This window comes from Oncorhynchus mykiss, chromosome 9 (assembly GCF_057628025.1).
Source record: "Oncorhynchus mykiss isolate SJ-2025 chromosome 9, ASM5762802v1, whole genome shotgun sequence".
Classification (NCBI taxonomy): domain Eukaryota; kingdom Metazoa; phylum Chordata; class Actinopteri; order Salmoniformes; family Salmonidae; genus Oncorhynchus; species Oncorhynchus mykiss.
Genome location: NC_143030.1, coordinates 19,265,428 through 19,277,473, shown reverse-complemented (window position 1 = coordinate 19,277,473; position 12,046 = coordinate 19,265,428). Strand labels below are relative to the sequence as shown.

General features: G+C 39.5%; 1 protein-coding gene across 1 annotated transcript in view; it reads right to left on the bottom strand.

Annotated features, from left to right (window-relative positions):
* LOC149980810 (cytosolic phospholipase A2 gamma-like) overlaps nucleotides 1-12,046 on the bottom strand; it is a 38,956-nt gene that overhangs the window by 13,899 nt on the left and 13,011 nt on the right. The gene's annotated exons all lie outside the window — the stretch shown is intronic.

Sequence of the window (12,046 nt, the reverse complement as noted above, 5' to 3'; positions counted from 1 at the left end):
TTTCATAAAAAGTTATTGTAAGATAAATAAAACATAATTCTGACATATTATTCTCTCACTTAGTCAGGAAAGTATATTATATTACTTAATTCTAGATGCATATTCATATATATGTATACAGTACAGTTTGGTATGTTGCAGACAAATGTCATCGTTATATTGTGTTAACATCAACATAATGAAGTAAGTTTCCTTTCATTATGATTTAATTTGGTGAGTTTAGTATTGACAGCAACAGAAAAGGGTTGTGTATATTGTGTATATTTAAGAGATATCAGCAATGCAGTAGCATAGTATTTGACGAGAACCAAACATAATATTGTGTGGTTTATTTCAGACAAATGTCCTACTATATTGTGATGATGAGTTTCTTACCTCAGGAGTATCTGTTTGTTTCAACATTGTTCTCTCTGAGTCCACTAAAACAGATCCTTTAAACACAAACCAATCCCTTGGTTTTTCTGCATGTCATAGGGTCAGAAAACTCTCAATAAGATGTTATTTGGGTTAAAAAATATTATAATACTAATAACAGTACTGTGATAGTCAATTACTCTCTAAATGATCACATTTGGGTCTAAGGAGAAATAGGGCTCAGTTGAAACCCAACGATATTCTATAATAGTTTTTGTGTCCTAAACACATCTATCAATGTGACTGCAAAACTAGATGCCAAAGACTCTAGACTGATTTAAATAAAGGTCACCTGCATCATTCTATTACACAACAATCAACAACATTTATTTATTCAGCACTTTTTACAAAGACAGATTGTCACAAAGGCCATTACAACATGAACAATGTAATATATCTCAACAATAAAATACACAAACGCTACATGCAGTGTTTAGACAGAGAAGTCTTACCAGAGATGTATAGTGTAGTTTAACAGACTAGTCCAGTCTTAATCTTCACCTCCAGTTGATCTCCACATTCTAGTCCCGTCCTCTGTCATCTTATATAGGCCCAGTTACACACACACACACACACACACACGCACACACACACACACACACACACACACACACACACACACACACACACACACACACACACACACACACACACCCTTAAGATTGACAGTTACATAGAATAATGCAGGGAACACTTAACATGCCCCTTTTCTATGGTAGTGAGTATTTCTTTGTTATCAAATCAAATTGTATTAGTCACATGTGCACAATACAACAGGCCTTACAGGGAAATGCTTACTTACAAGCCCCAAACCAACATGGCAGTTTAAAAAGAAATATATGGATAAGATTAAGAAATAACAGTAACAAGTCATTAAAGAGCAGCAGTAAAATAACAAAAGCAAGACTATATACAGTGGGGTACCGGTACAGAGTCAATGTGCGGGGGCACCGGTTTGTTGAGGTAGTATGTAGATGATAGATGATAAAAACAGAGAGTAGCAGCTGTGTAAATAAGGGGGGGGGGTGGCAATGCAAATAGTCTTGGTAGCCATTTGATGAGATGTTCAGGAGTCTTATGGCTTGGGGGTAGAAGCTGTTTAGAAGACTCTTGGACCTAGACTTGGTGTTCTGGTACCACTTGCCATGCGGTAGCAGAGAGAACAGTCTATGACTAGGGTGGCTGGAGTCTTTGACAATGTTTAGGGCCTTCCTCTGACACTGCCTGGTATAGAGGTCCTGGATGGCTGGAAGCTTGGGCCCAGTGATGTACTGGGCTGTACGCACTACCCTCTATAGTGCCTTGCGGTTGGAGGCCGGGGAGTTGCCATACCATGCAGTGATGGAACCCGTCAGGATGCTCTCGATCGTGCAGCTGTAGATCCTTTTGAGGATCTGAGAACTCATGCCAAATCTTTTCAGTCTCCTGAGGGGGAATAGGTTTTGTCGTGCCCTCTTCATGACTGTCTTGGTGTGCTTTGACCATGTTAGTTTGTTGGTGATGTGGAAACCAAGGAACTTGAAGCTCTCAACCTGCTCCACTGCAGCCCCGTCGATGAGAATGGGGGCGTGCTCAGTCCTCTTTTTCTGTAGTCCACAATCATCTCCTTTGTCTTGATCACGTTGAGGGAGAGGTTATTGTCCTGGCACCTCACGGCCAGGTCTCTGACCTCCTCCCTATATGCTCCCTCTTTGTTGTTGGTGATCAGGCCTACCACTGTTGTGTCATACACAAACTTAACAATAGTGTTGGAGTTGTGCCTGGCAGTCATGAGTGAACAGGGAGTACAGGAGGGGATTGAGCACGCACCTCTGAGGGGCTCCTGTGTGGAGGATCAGCGTGGCGGATGTGTTGTTACCTGCCCTCACCACATGGGAGCGGCCTGTCAAAAAGTACAGGATCCAGTTGCAGGTGTTTAGTCCCAGGGTCCTTTGCTTATTTATGATCTATGAGGGAACTATGTTGTTGAAAGCTGAGCTTTAGTCAATGAATAGCATACTCACATAGGTGTTCCTTTTGTCCAGGTAGGAAAGGGCAGTGTGGAGTTCAATAGAGATTGCATCATCTGTGGATCTGTTGGGGCGGTCTGTAAATTGAAGTGGGTCTAGGGTTTCTGGGATAATGGTGTTGATGTGAGCCATGACCAGCCTTTCAAAGCACTTCATGGTTTGTAGTCATTTAGGCAAGTTACCTTAGTGTTATTGGGCACAGGGACTATGGTGGTCTGCTTTAAACATTTTGGAATTACAGACTCGGACAGGGAAAGGTTGAAAATGTAGCTTATCATCTGCTTCATCTGACCACTGTTTTATTGATCAAGTCACTGGTGCTTCCTGCTTTAATTTTTACTTGTAAGCAGGAATCAGGAGGATAGAATTATGGTCAGATTTGCCAAATGGAGGGTGTATTTGTCTCTGTGTGTGGAGTAAAGGTGGTCCAGAGTTTTTTTCCCCTCCGGTTGCACATTTAACATGCTGACAGAAATTTGGTCAAACGGATTTAAGTTTCCCTGCATTAAAGTCCCCGGTTACTAGGAGCGCCACCTCTGGGTGAGCGATTTATTGTTTCCTTATGGTGAACACAGCTCATTCAATACGGTCTTAGTGCCAGCCTCAGTCTGTGATGGTATGTAGACAGCTACGAAAAATACAAATAAAAACTCTCTAGATAGACATTGTGGTCAACAGCTTGTCATGAGATACTCTACCTCAGGCGAGCAATTGCTCCAAAATTCCTTAGATATCCTGCACCAGCTGTTGTTTACAAAAAATACATAGTCCTATCCTAGTTCATAGTTCTATCCTGCCGGTACAGCGTATAACCAGCCAGCTGTATGTTGATAATGTTGTAATGTCATCGTTCAGCCACGACTCCGTGAAGCATAAGATATTACAGTTTTGAATGTCCCGTTGGTAGTTTAATCTTCTGTGTAAGTCATCGATTTTATTTTCCAAAGATTACACGTTTGCTGGCAGAATGGAAGGAATTGTGTTTTTTGTCGATCACCTACGAATTCTCAGAAGGCAGCCCCTCCTCTGGCCCATTTTTCTCTGCCTTCTCTTCATGCAGATGGGGGGGGATCTGGACCTGTTCCCAGGAAAGCAGTATATCATTCATGTTGGGCTAGTTGGAATCGTTAAAGGAAAAAAAGGATTCTGCCAGTCCGTGGTGAGTAATCGCAGTTCTGATGTCCAGAAGTTATTTACGGACAAAAGAGATGATAGCGGCAACATTATGTAAAAAATAAGTTTAAAAATGTGTTACAAACAACGCAAAGAAACAAACAAAAAACCCAATTGTTTGGGAATACGTAAAACGTCAGCCTTCTTCTCAGACGCCATCTTATCAGTGACACTTCCTTGGGAAACTGGAGTGGTGCTATTTTTTAGGGCTTAGATGCTTCAACAGAAAAATACAAATATAAGGTATGAAAGCAAAGTATAACTCAAAAGTGATAGACATTTTTTGGATTCTCCAGTGAATGAAATGAACATCGTCTCAAGTGGTTTTCTTGTTTAGGCACCATCTTTTATTTTTTTAAACAGTTTATTGGTAGTCCTATAAGAATGTGAGTTAAAGGCACTAAACGTATCATGAACACATTAACTTCAGAAAGTATTCAGACCTAGTTGACTTTTTCCATATATTGATACGTTATTAAAAAAGAAAATCCCCTCATCAATCAACACACAATAAACAAAATGACAAAGCAAAAAGCATTTTTTATAAATGTTTGCTAATTTATAAAAAATGTAATACTGAAATATCACATTTACATAAGTATTCAGATCCTGTACTCAGTACTTTGTTGAAGGACCGTTGGCAGTGATTACAGCCCCGTATCTTCTTGGGTATGACGTTACAAGCTTGGCACACCTGTATTTGGGAAGGTTCTCCCATTCTTCTCTGAAGATCCTCTCAAGCTCTTTCGCTGCACAGCTTTTTTCAAGTCTCTCCAGAGAAGTTCAATCAGGTTTATGTCCAGCCTTTGGCTGGGCCGCTCATAGACTTGTCCCAAAGCCACTCCTGCGTTGTCTTGTCTGTGTGCTTAGGGTCGTTGTACGGTTGGAAGGAGAACCTTCACCCTGGTCTGAGGTCCTGAGAGCTCTGGAGCAGGTTTTCATCAAGGATCTCTCTGTACTTTTCTCTGTTCATCTTTGCCTCGATCCTGAGTGTTCTCCCAGTCCCTGCTGCTGAAAAACATCCCACAGCATGATTCTTCCACCACCGTGCATCACCGTAGGGATGGTGCCAGGTTTCCTCCAGACGTGATGCTTGGCATTCAGGCCAACGACTTCAATCTTGGTTTCATCCAATCAAAGAATCTTGTTTCTCATGGTCCGAGAGTCTTTAGCTGACTTTTTGGCAAACTCTAAGCGGTTTGTCATGTGCCTTTTACTGAGGAGTGGCTTCCGTCTGACCACTCTACCATAAAGCCCTGATTGTCCTTCTGGAAGGTTCTCCCATCTCCACAGAGTAACTCTACCGCTCTGTCAGAGTGACCATCAGGTTCTTGGTCACCTCCCTGACCAAGGCCCTTCTCCCCCGATTGCTCAGTTTGGCCTGGCGGTAAGCTCTTGGAAGAGTCTTCTAAACGTCTTCCATTTAAGAATGATGGAGGCCACTGTGTTCTTGGGGACCTTCAATGCTGATTTGATTTGATTTGAGACGTTTTGGTGCCCTTCCCCCGATCTGTGTCTCAACACAATCCTGTTTCGGAGCTCTATGGACAATTCCTTCGACCTCATGGCTTTGTTTTTGCTCTGACATGCACTGTCAACTGTGGGACCTTATGTAGACAGGTTTGTGCCTTTCCAAATCATGTCCAATCAATTGAAATGACCACAGGTGGACTCCATCTCATGGATGATCAATGGAAACAGGATGCACCTGAGCTCAATTATTAGTCTCATAGCAAAGGGTCTGAATACTTATGTAAATATGGTATTTCTGTTATTTCTAAAAAACTGTTTTTGCTTTGTCATTATTGGGTATTGGGTGTAGATTGCTGAGGATTTGTATTTATTTAATACATTTTAAAATAAGGCTGTAACGTGACAAAATGTGGCAAAGGTCAAGGTGTCTGAATGTTTCTGAAGGCACTGTATCATCATGTATCAAGCTTGTGTGATTTTTGCGGTAAAATCCAGACTTTTATGGCCATTTGGGAATTAGTATTTAACTCGCTTTGTTTTTACGGACTCTTTTCATCAGTGTTGTTTTACTTAAGGTTGTTAATTAGGTTAATTGATTGAGGATTTTTAGCATCTAGTTAGCCTTTTACCTCATTGGGCTGAATCAGGGCCACACAGAGTGTTTCTTGGTAACTACTTTGAAACAAAAGTATACACCTCACGCACATGGTTGTGGGCTTTAAAAAAAAGAAGACACCTGAATCATGTCAGATATAGAGTTGAGATGTGTTCAATATTACGTTTGCATCCCAACACTACACTGTATACATCACAGAAGACTGAAATATAACATAACCATTTGAAATAGAAATACCAGATCTTCAACAGGTTTTTGGAGAAAAAAAAAAGCCCCCGTCCCCAGTGAAAGTTGCAGCCTTGACTCTGAATATTTCCACTAAACCGTCAATCCTTATTGCTTGGGCTTAGATAACATCACCTAGCTGTGTTTAGCCTATTCGATAAGGTTGATCTGCCTTTTTCAGGCCCCTTGAACTGATACAAGTAATGATCAACTGTTCTTGGGATACACTAATACTTAGTTGAATTTGTCTAAGGGCGGAGTGGGATTGTAGTTTCAACACTGAACAGAATTGCTTAAGACTAAAAGCTAAGGTTTTACACATTACATTTTGGAGTCGCCAACAGCCGACAGGAGACATTCTAAAACTGGGTAGTTCAGATCAATAAAATGACTTTCTAAAACTGTCAAAAACCCTTGCATCTTGTCTTGGCTGTTGTATCTGTACTTGGCTTGAAGGGACAAGCTTTTTTGGCTCCAGGTAAAACTTGTTTTCCTTTAAGTTTAGATATGAATACACATTAACAGACACATAACACCTCTAACTGTTGTATCTCTTCCTCCTCCCTCTTCCAGAGAACCCTTCTACCTTATCAGCACACACCTCTGTTTCATTTCTTCCTCCTCCCTCTTCCAGAGAACCCTTCTACCTTATCAGCACACACCTCTGTTTAATTTCTTCCTCCTCCCTCTTCCAGAGAACCCTTCTACCTTATCAGCACACACCTCTGTTTAATTTCTTCCTCCTCCCTCTTCCAGAGAACCCTTCTACCTTATCAGCACACACCTCTGTTTAATTTCTTCCTCCTCCCTCTTCCAGAGAACCCTTCTACCTTATCAGCACACACCTCTGTTTAATTTCTTCCTCCTCCCTCTTCCAGAGAACCCTTCTACCTTATCAGCACACACCTCTGTTTCATTTCTTCCTCCTCCCTCTTGCAGAGAACTCTTCTAAAAGGCAAGGGGCATAACTAGTCAGTTGTACAACTGAATGCGTTCAACCAAAATGTGTCTTCTGCATTTAACCCAGACCCTCTGAATCAGAGTGGTGTGGGCTGCTACCTAAATCAATGTCCACAGTGCAGATGTTGTTGGGGGTTATCTGCCTTGCTCAACAGCAGAACAGCAGATTTTTCCACCTTGCCGGCACGGGGATTGAAACCAGCGACCTTTCGGTTACTGTCCCAACGCTCTACCTTATCGTCCCACAACATCTCTGTTGTATTTGCTCCTCCCTCCTTTATCCTCAGCTATCAACACTTTACTTCACCAGATGGTATCACCATGAAATAATATACTTTTTCTGTGTCACTACTTCAATGATGAAGAGAGAAAAGACGTGACTGAGAGGAATCGATTGTGTACTAGTGTGTCGTCCTGCCTTATCTTTTCGCCACACAACACAATGATGACTAGGGTAAAGGTGTTATTTTATGGTTAAGACCAGGGTTGGGGTAAATTCCATTTCAATTTAGGATATTTTTTCCAAATACTTTTTACGTAAAACGTCACATATAAGTAAGTCTAATGTATTATCAGTTATTATTATTTGCTCAAGTATCCAAGCAAATGATGAATCATCAGATGATCTGTTTAGATAAAGGTATGTATTTATGGAAGCAGAGAAATACACAGAGTAAGAAATACTTTCATAGTGCAACAGTCTATCATGGCTGACTAGACATTCTTTATCCCAACAACATTTAGGACAAGTGATTAAAAACAACACTAGCTTTCAGTGCAGTAACCTACATACGAGCATGGCAGAGAAACAACAGACATTCAGTATTCAGTGAAAGGTGTTTGATCCGTACATTTCCATTCAGTAAAAGGTGGTTGAACCATACATTTCCATTCAGTGAAAGGTGTTTGATCCGTACATTTCCATTCAGTAAAAGGTGGTTGAACCATACATTTCCATTCAGTAAAAGGTGGTTGAACCATACATTTCCATTCAGTGAAAGGTGTTTGATCCATACATTTCCATTCAGTAAAAGATGGTTGAACCATACATTTCCATTCAGTGAGAGGTGTTTGAACCATAGATTTCCATTCAGTAAAAGGTGGTTGAACCATACATTACCATGCAGTAAAAGGTGTTTGAACCATAGATTTCCATTCAGTAAAAGGTGGTTGAACCATACATTTCCATTCAGTGAAAGGTGTTTGAACCATACATTTCCATTAAGTAAAAGGTGTTTGTACCATACATTACCATGCAGTAAAAGGTGTTTGATCCATACATTTCCATTCAGTAAAAGGTGGTTGAACCATACATTTCCATTCAGTGAAAGGTGTTTGATCCATACATTTCCATTCAGTAAAAGTGTTTGATCCATACATTTCCATTCAGTAAAAGTGTTTGATCCATACATTTCCATTCAGTAAAAGTGTTTGATCCATACATTTCCATTCAGTAAAAGGTGGTTGAACCATACATTTCCATTCAGTGAAAGGTGTTTGATCCATACATTTCCATTCAGTAAAAGTGTTTGATCCATACATTTCCATTCAGTAAAAGTGTTTGATCCATACATTTCCATTCAGTAAAAGATGTTTGTACCATGTCGTAGAATTACAACATTATGTTAATCACATTACTTTAATATTAAAATGTGTTCCTATATGAGTACTTTCACATATCTTGTTCTTCTGACAGTAGATTTACGATGGCTTGGTGATAACCTAAGGACTGCATTTGATTTTATGGGGTGGCAGGGTAGCCTAGTGGTTAGAGCATTGGACTAGTAACTGAAAGGTTGCGAGTTCGAATCCCCGAGCTCACAAGGTACATACAAATCTGTCGTTCTTAACCCACTGTTCCTAGACAGATTGAAAATAATTTGTTCTTAACTGACTTGCCTAGTCAAATAAAATAACAAAAAAATGAGATGCCTGCCTGTTGTTGCCAGGGAGAACAGATCTCCAGATCTCCAGTTTATTTATCCCATATGGCAGATTAATCCTGGCCTCCATCATTCTGAGAGAAGGGCTTGTTGCATTAGTATTTCTGTATAAACCTATACATCTTGATGTCTCTTGCATAAGAGCACAATGTATCTTTGTATAATTTCTAATCAAATCAAATCAAATTGGTCACATACACATGGTTAGCAAATGTGAATGCGAGTGTAGCGAAATGCTTGTGCTTCTAGTTCCGACAGTTCCGCAATATCTAACATGTAATCTAACAATTCCCCAACAACTACCTAATTCACACAAATCTTAGTAAAGAAATGGAATAAGAATATATAGATAGAAATATATGGATGACAGAGCGGCATAGGCAAGATACAATAGATGGTATAAAATACAGTATATACGTATGAGATGAGTAATTCAAGATATGTAAACATTATGTAAGTGACGAGAGATCCATTAATTAAAGTGGCCAATGATTTTAAGTCTGTATGTAGGCAACAGTGCTAGTGATGGCTAAACATACCAGATAGTAACAGGTGACTGAATCAACTGAACAAAGCACCATTATAGAGCTGTGATAACTAGAATACAGCCTGTCTGGAACCACAGATACTGTAGATGACACTGGCACAGGACTGACTGACTCTGTGTGTGTGTGTGTGTGTGTGTGTGTGTGTGTGTGTGTGTGTGTGTGTGTGTGTGTGTGTGTGTGTGTGTGTGTGTGTGTGTGTGTGTGTGTGTGTGTGTGTGTGTGTGTGTGTGTGTGTGTGTGTGTGTGTGTCCTGCTCCCATTTTGACCACACCGTTCTGGTTCCTCAATCAGTCATAACAATAGTAGTAACTCTCATCCCACTCAGTAATAATAATAGTAGTACCTCTGATCCCACTCAGTCATAATAATAGTAGTAACTCTGATCCCACTCAGTCATAATAATAGTAGTAACTCTGATCCCACTCAGTCATAATAATAGTAGTAACTCTGATCCCACTCAGTCATAATAATAGTAGTAACTCTGATCCCACTCAGTCATAATAATAGTAGTAACTCAGTCATAATAATAGTAGTAACTCTGATCCCACTCAGTCATAATAATAGTAGTAACTCTGATCCCACTCAGTCATATTACTAGTAGTAACTCTGATCCCACTCAGTAATAATAATAGTAGTAACTCTGATTCCAATCAGTCATAATAATAGTAGTAACTCTGATCCCACTCAGTCATAATAATAGTAGTAACTCTGATCCCACTCAGTCATAATAATAGTAGTAACTCTGATCCCACTCAGTCATAATAATAGTAGTAACACTGATCTCACTCAGTCATAATAATAGTAGTAACTCTGATCCCACTCAGTCATAATAATAGTAGTAACTCAGTCATAATAATAGTAGTAACTCTGATCCCACTCAGTCATAATAATAGTAGTAACTCTGATCCCACTCAGTAATAATAATAGTAGTAACTCTGATCCCACTCAGTCATAATAATAGTAGTAACTCTGATCCCACTCAGTCATAATAATAGTAGTAACTCTGATCCCACTCAGTCATAATAATAGTAGTAACTCAGTCATAATAATAGTAGTAACTCTGATCCCACTCAGTAATAATAATAGTAGTAACTCTGATTCCACTCAGTCATAATAATAGTAGTAACTCTGATCCCACTCAGTCATAATAATAGTAGTAACTCTGATCCCACTCAGTCATAATAATAGTAGTAACTCTGATCCCACTCAGTCATAATAATAGTAGTAACACTGATCCCACTCAGTCATAATAATAGTAGTAACTCTGATCCCACTCAGTCATAATAATAGTAGTAACTCAGTCATAATAATAGTAGTAACTCTGATCCCACTCAGTCATAATAATAGTAGTAACTCTGATCCCACTCAGTAATAATAATAGTAGTAACTCTGATCCCACTCAGTCATAATAATAGTAGTAACTCTGATCCCACTCAGTCATAATAATAGTAGTAACTCTGATCCCACTCAGTCATAATAATAGTAGTAACTCTGATCCCACTCAGTCATAATAATAGTAGTAACACTGATCCCACTCAGTCATAATAATAGTAGTAACTCTGATCCCACTCAGTCATAATAATAGTAGTAACTCAGTCATAATAATAGTAGTAACTCTGATCCCACTCAGTCATAATAATAGTAGTACCTCTGATCCCACTCGGTCATAATAATAGTACTAACTCTGATCCCACTCAGTAATAATAATAGTAGTAACTCTGATCCCACTCAGTCATAATAATAGTAGTATCTCTGATCCCACTCAGTCATAATAATAGTAGTAACTCTGATCCCACTCAGTCATAATAATAGTAGTAACTCAGTCATAATAATAGTAGTAACTCTGATCCCACTCAGTCATAATAATAGTAGTAACACTGATCCCACTCAGTCATAATAATAGTAGTAACTCTGATCCCACTCAGTAATAATAATAGTAGTAACTCTGATCCCACTCAGTCATAACAAAAGTAGTAAGTCTGATCCCACTCAGTCATAATAATAGTAGTAACTCTGATCCCACTTTTTTTCTCAAAGCTGACGGGATGACACGTGTCCTACTAATATCATTACACTCGTAACAACTTAAGTACTACGAAACTTAAACCTCACAGCAAAGTAAAAAAAAATACATTTATTTTTTGGTTGACCAAATTCTGCATTCTCATTGACATCCACACAAAAACTAATCTTTTGATTTGATGAAACAGTGAAAAACGCCACCTGCTGGAGGGAGACAGATTTTCTGCAGTGTTGGGCCTCTCTCTTCCTCTTCTTCTCTGCTATGAACCAGAAACAAGGAGCCAGTGAGATGTCTCACTTCCTCTTCCATCTCTGATTTAACTCCAGGATTGTAACGTGAACGTGTTATGGTTCTGTGATCTATATATGGATCGCAGTGTAATTCAAAACCATCCTCGACCCCGCTATCAGGTCAGCTGTGGCTAAACTTTAAACCGATATAGTAGTTTAGAAACAAAACCAACGTGTGTGCAACTATGAGGGGTTGGCTTAGATTGTTGATAACATGTAAACTATGTTTATTGAAAACATAAATACATTTGCACAATCAGCACTTCTCTCAAATAAATTGTTACAGTTGTTGGTTAGCTAGCTAGCGAATTTGAGCCATATTGGTATAGCCATCGGTAGCTGTTTGGGTGTGGGGATACCGCTAATACAGGA